Consider the following 8,920-nt stretch of genomic DNA (forward strand, 5'->3'; position numbering starts at 1 on the left):
ACTATCCGGCAGGCTTGTTTTCAGCCAGACAATCGACCACTGTCCCTGCCTAGGGGGCTGCTCGGCCGCTTGCCCGGGCCAATGCCAGACCTAAAGCTGAAGCCCTTCCCAGCATTGCTGTTCCCCAGGCCCAATTAGGGTGGGTGGCGTGGGCCTGCAGAGACATCCTAGAGTGGCTGGCCCTGCTACTGCCCAGGGCTCCTTTCTACCACACATCAAAGATGGCCAGGTTAGAACCCACTTCCCCTTAGTCACAGGGACAAGTTAAACAGTCTCAGGTGTCCCCGGATGTCCCCTTTTGCCTGTTTGTTTTTGTGTTTATCCTCACAAGTAGGTCACAGCATTTCCTATGATGCTGAAAAAGGCAGCGCAAGCAATGGCATATATTATGGCATATATCCAACAACCAAGTAGAAAGCAAAACAAAGTAAAGAAAAAAAATCTTGTCTTCGAAGCTAATAACATGTAACTAGCTAGCCTACAGGGAACACAAGGCCATTCCCTGGTCAGTCTGCTTTGAGCCGGAAGTGCAAGGTATCATCACAGCTCGTGCAGCAGGGTGGCACTGTCATGGAATCATGGTGAATGGCCAGTGGCCATCTTGCCTGAGGTTGGCAACAGCAGATCAAATGCATTTCTGTGGGTCAGGAGGATCTCTGATCCCTGCTTGTCTCCGGAAACAGATGACAGAGCACAGGACAGGATAATGTAATGGAATTTGGGCCGTGGGGTTAGAGTATGCCATTCTCAATGCAGCCAGGCTGTGCTCTGATTGGGCCTGCAGACGCCATGTTGGGAAGTATGGCTCCGGCACTGATACAGTGGCCCTAGCAGTGAATCCTGGGGCCAGTCTGCTGTGGGGGCAAGGGGGAGGTTCTTGTCAAGAGTGGCTCTGCATCCATAATGGGGTGAGAAGCTCCCTGCTGTGCCCAGCAAGCACTGAGCCTCTTGAAGCCCTGATCACTCTCTTTTCCTATCATACAAAAGACCTATTGATTTCATTAGGCAGTTCCCATTCTTGGGCCTAACTGAACTCCTCAGGGACATTTCTCCCAAGCCATTCCTTAAGCAAAGCTTAAGTATATGTGCTGTGTGTGTCCTTTGCCTGGCTATTTACATGTGCCCAAGAATCTGTGATCTTGAAGCTTCCTAGGGCCCTAATGGCAGGGCCAGGGACTTCCTTGCCCACCCTGGGTCACCAGTGGCTGGAGGCACCCAGAGGTCACCAAGAGCCTCCAGGGCCAAGCAGTCTGTCTCTGCAGCACTGGGTGTTTATTAAGGACAGCGATTCAAGCTCCAGCTATTTGGAGGCAGCGGATATTTTATGAATAAAGACATTATACTTATTTATAGGGACGGTAAACCAACCTGGAAAGTATAGTCCGAGTTTCCACCCTCAGGCTCTGGATGAACTTGGGATATCAGGCCGGAAGGCATTATTTCCTGTCAACGATTTAAACTCAAATTCAGCCAACCAGGAACACTGTGGATAAACACACAGGGGCCTGTTAAACACGTAACTGTGGGCGAAAGTGAGTTTATTCCTCCCCAGGCTAGGTATCAGATGTTCACTTTCCAGTCCATGGGGGACTGGTAAACAGCCACCGGGGAGTTTCCTGCCCTTTTAATTGGAGTGGTTCTTGAAGCAGATGTCCATTGTGAGGAAGACGTGGATGACAGCTCTGAGGCCTCTGGCCATTCAGTCTGAAAACATGGAGAAGGCCCAGTAGGCCAGAGCAGGAAAGTATCACTCAAGGGTCAACTCGGTGGGCCTTAAATCTCCCACCCAAAGCAGCACCTTCTGTAGTTTACAACCTTCTGGCATAACATGAAGAAATTTAAAATGTTATTAAGTGTGTTGTATTCAAGCCAGATTCCAACAATGCTTAGAAAGTCTCTTCTGAAAAAAAAGCTCTTCTCAATCTGTTTTCTGAACTTCACTTTTTAGAGCCTGACCTCGGGGTACAAAGCTCCTTTCTTTCCCCCACATTCCCGCCTGTCCCCATCAGGGCTGACACACAAACACACGTGACACTCGCTCACTTTGGGGAACACATCCCGAAACCTCTTTCTAAAGTACTGGAAGTGAGACTGTGCTTACAAGCAGAGCTTGTACAGATGAGTTTAAGATTTGACAGTGTTTAGTCTTGCCAGGGATGCTGAAGAAGGGAAGAAATAATAAATAAGAGCAGGCATCAATGCAACAGGAAAACCATAGATAAAATCAATGAAAGTAAACATGGTTCTTTGAAAAAGTCAATAACATTAGTTAAACTTTAACCAGATTGATCAAGAAAAAAATGACAGAAGAAGCAAAATACCAACATGGGCAAGGAGAGGGGTGTTGAAAGACATTAGCAAGATAATAAAAGAATACCATGAACAACTCTATGTCCATAAATTCAGCAACTTATATGAAATGCAGTGATTTCTTAAAAGCCATAAGGTAACAAAAATAAAAAAGAAATAGAATGTATAAACTGAATTTGTAGTTTAAAAACCTTCCAAAAAAGGCAAACTCCAGGCCTAGATGGTTTCACTGTTGAATTTGGCCAAATGTTTAAAGGAGAAATTACAGCAGGGGACCTAGGTGGTTCAGTCAGTTGAGCATCTGACTCTTGGTTTCTGCTCAGATCATGATCCCAAGGTCATGGGATTGAGCCCTGTGTGGGGCTCCATGCTGAGTGTTAAGCCTGCTTGGAGTTCTCTCTCTCTCTCTCTCTCTTTCTCTCTCTCTTTCTGTTCATTCCTGTCTCCTGCCTGCATTCTCTCTCTCAAATAAAATTTAAAAATTAAAAGAGAAATTACAGCAATTATTCACAAATTATGCCAGATAATACAAAAGGATGGAACCCTTCATAACTCATTTTAAGAGGAGGCCAATGTTACTCTCATAATAAAACCAAATAAAGACAAGTACAGGAAAAAAATAACTATTGTCCCTATGAATATAGATCCAAATATCCTCAATAAAATATTAGCAAATTAAACATAAAAATAGTAAAAAGGATAATATATCATGGGTAAGCAGAGTTTACCCTGAGTTAAAGATGGGTCAACACTTGAAAAGTAGTGAATGTTATTCACCACATGAATAACCTACGTTAGTCAGGATTTTTCAGAGCAACAGAAATAATAGGACACACACACACACACACACACACCAAAATAAAGCGAAAATATTCATGAGAATTGTTGTCCTCATCTCTATAACTGGTCATGTGGCTATAGCTGGTAATCATAACTACCTTTTTCCATATTCCTTTGCCTTCAGTCAGTCATGGCCTCTACTGGTTGTTTTGTTTTGTTTTGTTTTTTGTTTTTACCTTGTAGGGTAACCCAAACCTTAATTTATGAAGGGTCTGGCCATCAGTAGCCCTACTTGGATTGGATTGCTGTGATTTTCCATTGAACTTAATCACAGGGCATTGTGACACTAAGAGACACTGTGGGGAATCTCTTGTATTCAAGACAACCTCTTCCTTACCTCCATTGTAGTGTAGCAACCCAATTCATCCTTGACATTCAGGATCACTCACCTCAGCCAGCAGAGTAGCTTTTTTCTTTGTCTAGTGACTCGGAGAAATGAGGGGTCCAAAATGGTTGGGTGATGGTCTTAACTTGCAGTTCAGTGAAATCAGTATTGGGTCTCCTGGTGAAAGCACTTCTTCTTCTGGAACTAAGACTTCCAGGCCAGCAGAGTATAAAGTTGTGGGAACAGGAATCAAAAATTTCACTACTAGATCACTAGGGGTAGTAGTGAGTGGTGTTGTTTCTATATCTACTCCTTGATTCCTGGATCCATGAATCCTGGCTATGGAGGAAACAATAACATATAGTGGGTGCTGATTCAGAGACTATGCAGCCTTCTGAAGAACCTTACCCCAGCCCTACGTAGTAGGCACTCTAGCTGTGTCTTCCAAAGGCCATTCTACCATTTTATAAAACCAGCCATTTTAGTATGGGGGGAACATGGTAAGACCAGTGAATTTCATGAACGTGGGCCCATTATGGCCTTTTATTTGTAGTAAAGTGAGTTCTTTGACCAGAAGTAATGCTGTGTTGGAATACCATGGTAATGAATAAAATATTCTGTAAGTCCACAGCTGGATGACAGTTTTAGCAGAAGCATTGTGTGGAGGAAAAGCAAGTCTGTATCTAAAATGTCTATTCCAGTAAGAACAAAATCCTACCCCTTTTATGATAGAAGTGGCCCATTGAAATCAACTAACCACCAGGTAGTTGGCTGATTACCCCAGGAAATGGCACCATAAGAGGAACTCAGTGTTGGTCTCTGCTGCATGGGGATTGTGCTTTTGGACTTGGTGAATGGAAGTCCGTGTTGCTGAGTCCATCCATAACCTTCATCTCTACTGTGGCCACTTTGTTCATGAGTCCATTGGGCAATGACAGGTTGGGGAAAGAGGTTGACTGGTATCCACATGACATGATCCACTTGATTATTAAAACCCTCCTTTGCTTAGGTCACCTTTGGTGGGCATTGACATGAGACATCCACATACCTCTTACCCAGAATTCCTTATCACCAATTTTCCAGTTGTGTTCCTTCCAAATCCCTGATCATCCAGCCAAACCATTGGCTGCAGTCCATGAATTGGTATATAATCATACATCTAGCCATGGTTATTTTCAAGCAAAATGATCAGCCAGGTGTTTGAATTTCTGCCCACTGGGAGGATTTGATTTCACTATTGTCCTTCACGATATTCCAGAAAGGAGATGTAGTGCTATGATGTCCACTTGTGAGTGATGCCTGAATATCATGCAAAACCATCTGTAAATCAGGCCCAACTTTTCTCTTCCTCTGTTAGCTGATTGTGGAGAACTCCTCATTAGGCCATAGGTAAGACTGGGAAAGAGGTTAGGATAGCAGGAATAGGGAACATGGGCATTTGTGCCACTTCTCCATGTAATTTACTTGCACCTTCAGAGCCTGCTGTGACCCAATCACATATAAGCCACTCCATTTGATGATAGAGTGCTGTTATGCACAATCAACATTATGGCTTAGTGTGTCAAACAACACCCAGTTCATCATGGGTAGCTCAGGTCATAACTTGGTGGCTCATGATTAAATGGCCAGTCTCAATAAGGTCTAGTTTCAGACCAAGAGCTGTTTCTCAAAAGGAAAGTAGTTATCTACAGAAGTGGAAGGGCTTTGCTCCAAATTTGGCTGTTATGGTTCTAGAAGCAAAGAGGAGTCTGTGTGTGTGTGTGTGTGTGTGTGTGTGTGTGTGTGTGTGTTGGGGGGGGAGGGGGAAGGAGGGTCCAAAAAGAATCAGCATTGTCTTGCATGGCAGTTGCCTCAGGGAGACTATTACCATTTCCTCTGACAATGTATGGTTAATCCCCTCAGGTGGGGGATAGAGAGGCTGCTTCTACTGGGAATGGAAAGGCTGCTTCCACTGGCAAAGAAGACTTATCAGAATATAGGGGCTCAATGTCCCCAGTTTCATCAAGGTTTTCCCCTGTATCCCCATTCCAACTTTCGGGAACACATTCTTTCTCAATGAAAATTACTTTAACAGTCGACACTTTGCAATATTGGGAATTAAATTTGCTTTGTAAGTCAGCCACTCACATGATAAGATACACTCTTAGGTTTTCAGAGATCTCAAGTCTGGAGCTACTGGAGATATGGGTCTCTTTAAGAGTAGACATAGAAGATTTCAAGTCATTCATTCAACAGTTGAGCTAGAAATTTGAATCCCTGAGCTGATTCTTTTCTTTGCCCACTTTGCCCAGCAATGTTGGAGCAATCAGCCAATCTCATTATACTCAGTAGTTCAATAATAATATTTTAAAGTATCATATATATGAACTCCAGACTCTTGCTTTTTACAAATTGATTAGGATTATCCAGTGGTGATATTTTGCATATCTCTATTGCCAGATCCTGCCACAGACTATCAGTGCTCTGTTTACTACCAGAAATAAAGTCATTGTGTCTTTAAATCTAATCAAATTAGAGAACCAATTCCAGAAACCAATTCAGAAAATTTATCCTTAACATTTTGTTCCTCTAGAACCACTGTTATTACCAAAATCTACATTAGTCAGATTTCTTCAGAAAAACAGAACTATAAGAGATATATACTATATTAAAACTTATAATTATTAATAAGGTTAACATATATATTATACTCACCTAGAATATATGTCCAATTTCTTACAATAAATCTCTCCATCTCTCTATCTACCTAACTAGATACTTATTCAAAAAGGCCTTCCTGAGCTTTGCACAGTGGCAGTATCGTAGCCAATGAGGTTTATCTGAGGCGCGATTATTGCTAATCAAAAAGGCCTTCCTGGCCAATATACGTACATATATTCAAACTTCAGATGAAGTCCAAGTGCATTCTGGAAAATTTTCTCTTGCACAGGGAGACCAGTCTTTTTGTTGTATTTAGGCCTTCACCAGATTGGAGATGGCCACCCACATTATAGAGGGCAATCTGCTTTACCTTCACTCATTTAAATGTTCACTGACTTAAATGTTAATCTCATCCCTAAACACCATCTTAGCTGATACACAAAAGTAGCCACTGTAAGAATTAACAAGAAAAAAACACTTCATTATACCAATAGATATATCAATAGATGGAAAAAAACATGATTTTAAAAAATACTTTTTAAATACTTATTTATTTTTGAGAGAGACAGAGTTTGAGTGGGGGAGAGGCGGAGAGAGGGAGACATAGACAAAACAGGCTTCAAGGTCTGAGCTGTCAGCACAGAGCCTGATGTAGAGCTTGAATCCATGGACCATGAGATCATGACCTGAGCTGAAGTTGGAAGCTCAACCAACTGAGCCACACAGGCACCCCAAAAATTCATTATTTTTTAAAAAATTTTTACAAAACTAAGAAGTGAGTTTCTTCAGCCTGATAATGGGCATATACAAAGCAACTACAGCTAACATAATTCTTAATAGTCAAACACTGAAGGGACACCTGGGTGGCTGAGTTGGTCAAGCATCTAATTCTTGATTTTAGTGATTGTAGCTCAGGTCATGGTCTCACAGTTCATGGAATAAAGCCCCACGTGTCAGCTGTCAGCAAAGAGCCTGCTTAGAATTTTCTCTCTTTCTCTCTCTCTCTCTCCACCTCCCCAGCTATTTCTTTCTCTCTCTCTCAAAATAAATAAATAAGCTTAAAAAATAGCAAAAGACTGAATACCTTCCCTGTAAGCCTGGGAACTAGGCAACGAACGTTGTCTACTTTTACTACTCAATACCATACTGGAATGCTAACAAATATAATAAGGCAAGAAAGAGAGTTAAGATACATTCAGATTTGAAAGAAAAATCTATTCCTATTCAGAGATGACATTATTATCTTTGTAGAAAATCTCAAACAAACTATTTTAAAAATAAGCTCCTTGCAGTAATACTTGGGTTTATCAGGGTCATAGCACATAAGAACAAATACAAAATCAATTGCATTTCCATATAATAATAATAGATAATTGGAAACTGATATTTTTACAAAGTAGTAATATTTTTTTTAAAATATTTTTTTATTTATTTCTAGGAGAGAGAGACAGCATGAGCAGGGGAGGGTCAGAGAGAGAGGGAGATACAGACTCTGAAATAGGCTCCAGGCTCTGAGCTGGCAGTCAGCACAGAGCCCGACGTGGGGCTCGAACCCACGAACCACGAGATCATGACCTAAGCGAAAGTCGACTAAGCTTAACTGACTAAGCCACCCAGGCGCCCCTCAAAGTAGTAATATTTACAGTAGTTTTCAAAAAATGAAATGGATATGAATGTAATATTTGCAGGATCTGTATTCTAAAAAATACAAAATCCAATGAAAAAGATCAAAGAAAGTCTAAATAAACAGAGTGATATACTGTGTTCACAGATTGGAATTAATTGCTTATTGTTAATCTCCCTAAATTGATTTATAGATTTAATCTTAGCAAGATTCTTTTTACATATAGACAAGTTGATTCTAAAGTGTATGCACAAAAGTTAATAAATTTAAAATAGCCAAAACAATTTTGAAAAAGAAGAACAAAGTTGAAGGACTCACATTATCTGATTTCAAAACATAGAATGAGACCCCAGTGATCGATATAGTGTAGTATTGACAAAAGACTAAACATATACATCAGTGGAATGTAATAGAAAATTTGGAAATAAGTCACACAAGTATGGCCAGTTGAATTTTGACAAAGGCAGTTCAGTAAAAAAGGAACGGATTTTTCATTAAGTGGTTCTGGAGCATCATGTGCAAAAAGAAAAAAAAGAACCTTGATTCTCACCTCACACCATATTAAAAACTCTTATTTTTAACTCTTACTTGAGTTGAAAAGTTAACTTAGGGGCGCCTGGGTGGCTTAGTCGGTTAAGCGTCCGACTTTCGCTTGGGTCATGATCTCGCGGTTCGTGGGTTCGAGCCCCGCGTCGGGCTCTGTGCTGACTGCCAACTCAGAGCCTGGAGCCTGTTTCAGAGTCTGTCACTCCCTCTCTCTCTGACCCTCCTCTGCTCACGCTGTCTCTCTCTCTCCTGGAAATAAATTAAAAAAAAAAAAGAAAAGTTAACTTAAATAAGATTGTAGACCTAAATGTAAAACATAAAACTTTTAGGAGAAAAATCTTCATGATCTTAAGTTAGTGAAAGAATTCTTAGATATGACACCAAAAAGAAATTTTTACATAAAATAAAAAATTGATAAGTTAAACCTAATCAAAATTTAAAACTTTTGCTCTGCAAAAGAATTAAAAAACAAACCAGGGGTGCCTGGGTGGTTCTGTCAGTTAAGTGTCTGACTTCAGCTCAGGTCATAATCTTGTGGTTCATGAGTTCAAGCTCCACATTGGGCTATATGCTGACAGCTCAGAGCCTGGAGCTTGCTTCAGATTCTGTATCTCCTTCTTTCTCTGCCCCTCCTG

At 41.0% G+C, this 8,920-nt stretch overlaps 1 pseudogene; it reads left to right on the top strand.

The window, feature by feature from the left end:
- Nucleotides 1–6,254: 6,254 nt before the first annotated feature.
- Nucleotides 6,255–6,369, top strand: LOC144230218 (U4 spliceosomal RNA; annotated as a pseudogene).
- The last annotated feature ends 2,551 nt before the right edge of the window (nucleotides 6,370–8,920 follow it).

This window comes from Crocuta crocuta, unplaced genomic scaffold (genome assembly GCF_008692635.1).
Source record: "Crocuta crocuta isolate KB4526 unplaced genomic scaffold, BGI_CrCroc_1.0 scaffold93, whole genome shotgun sequence".
Taxonomy (NCBI): Eukaryota; Metazoa; Chordata; class Mammalia; order Carnivora; family Hyaenidae; genus Crocuta; species Crocuta crocuta.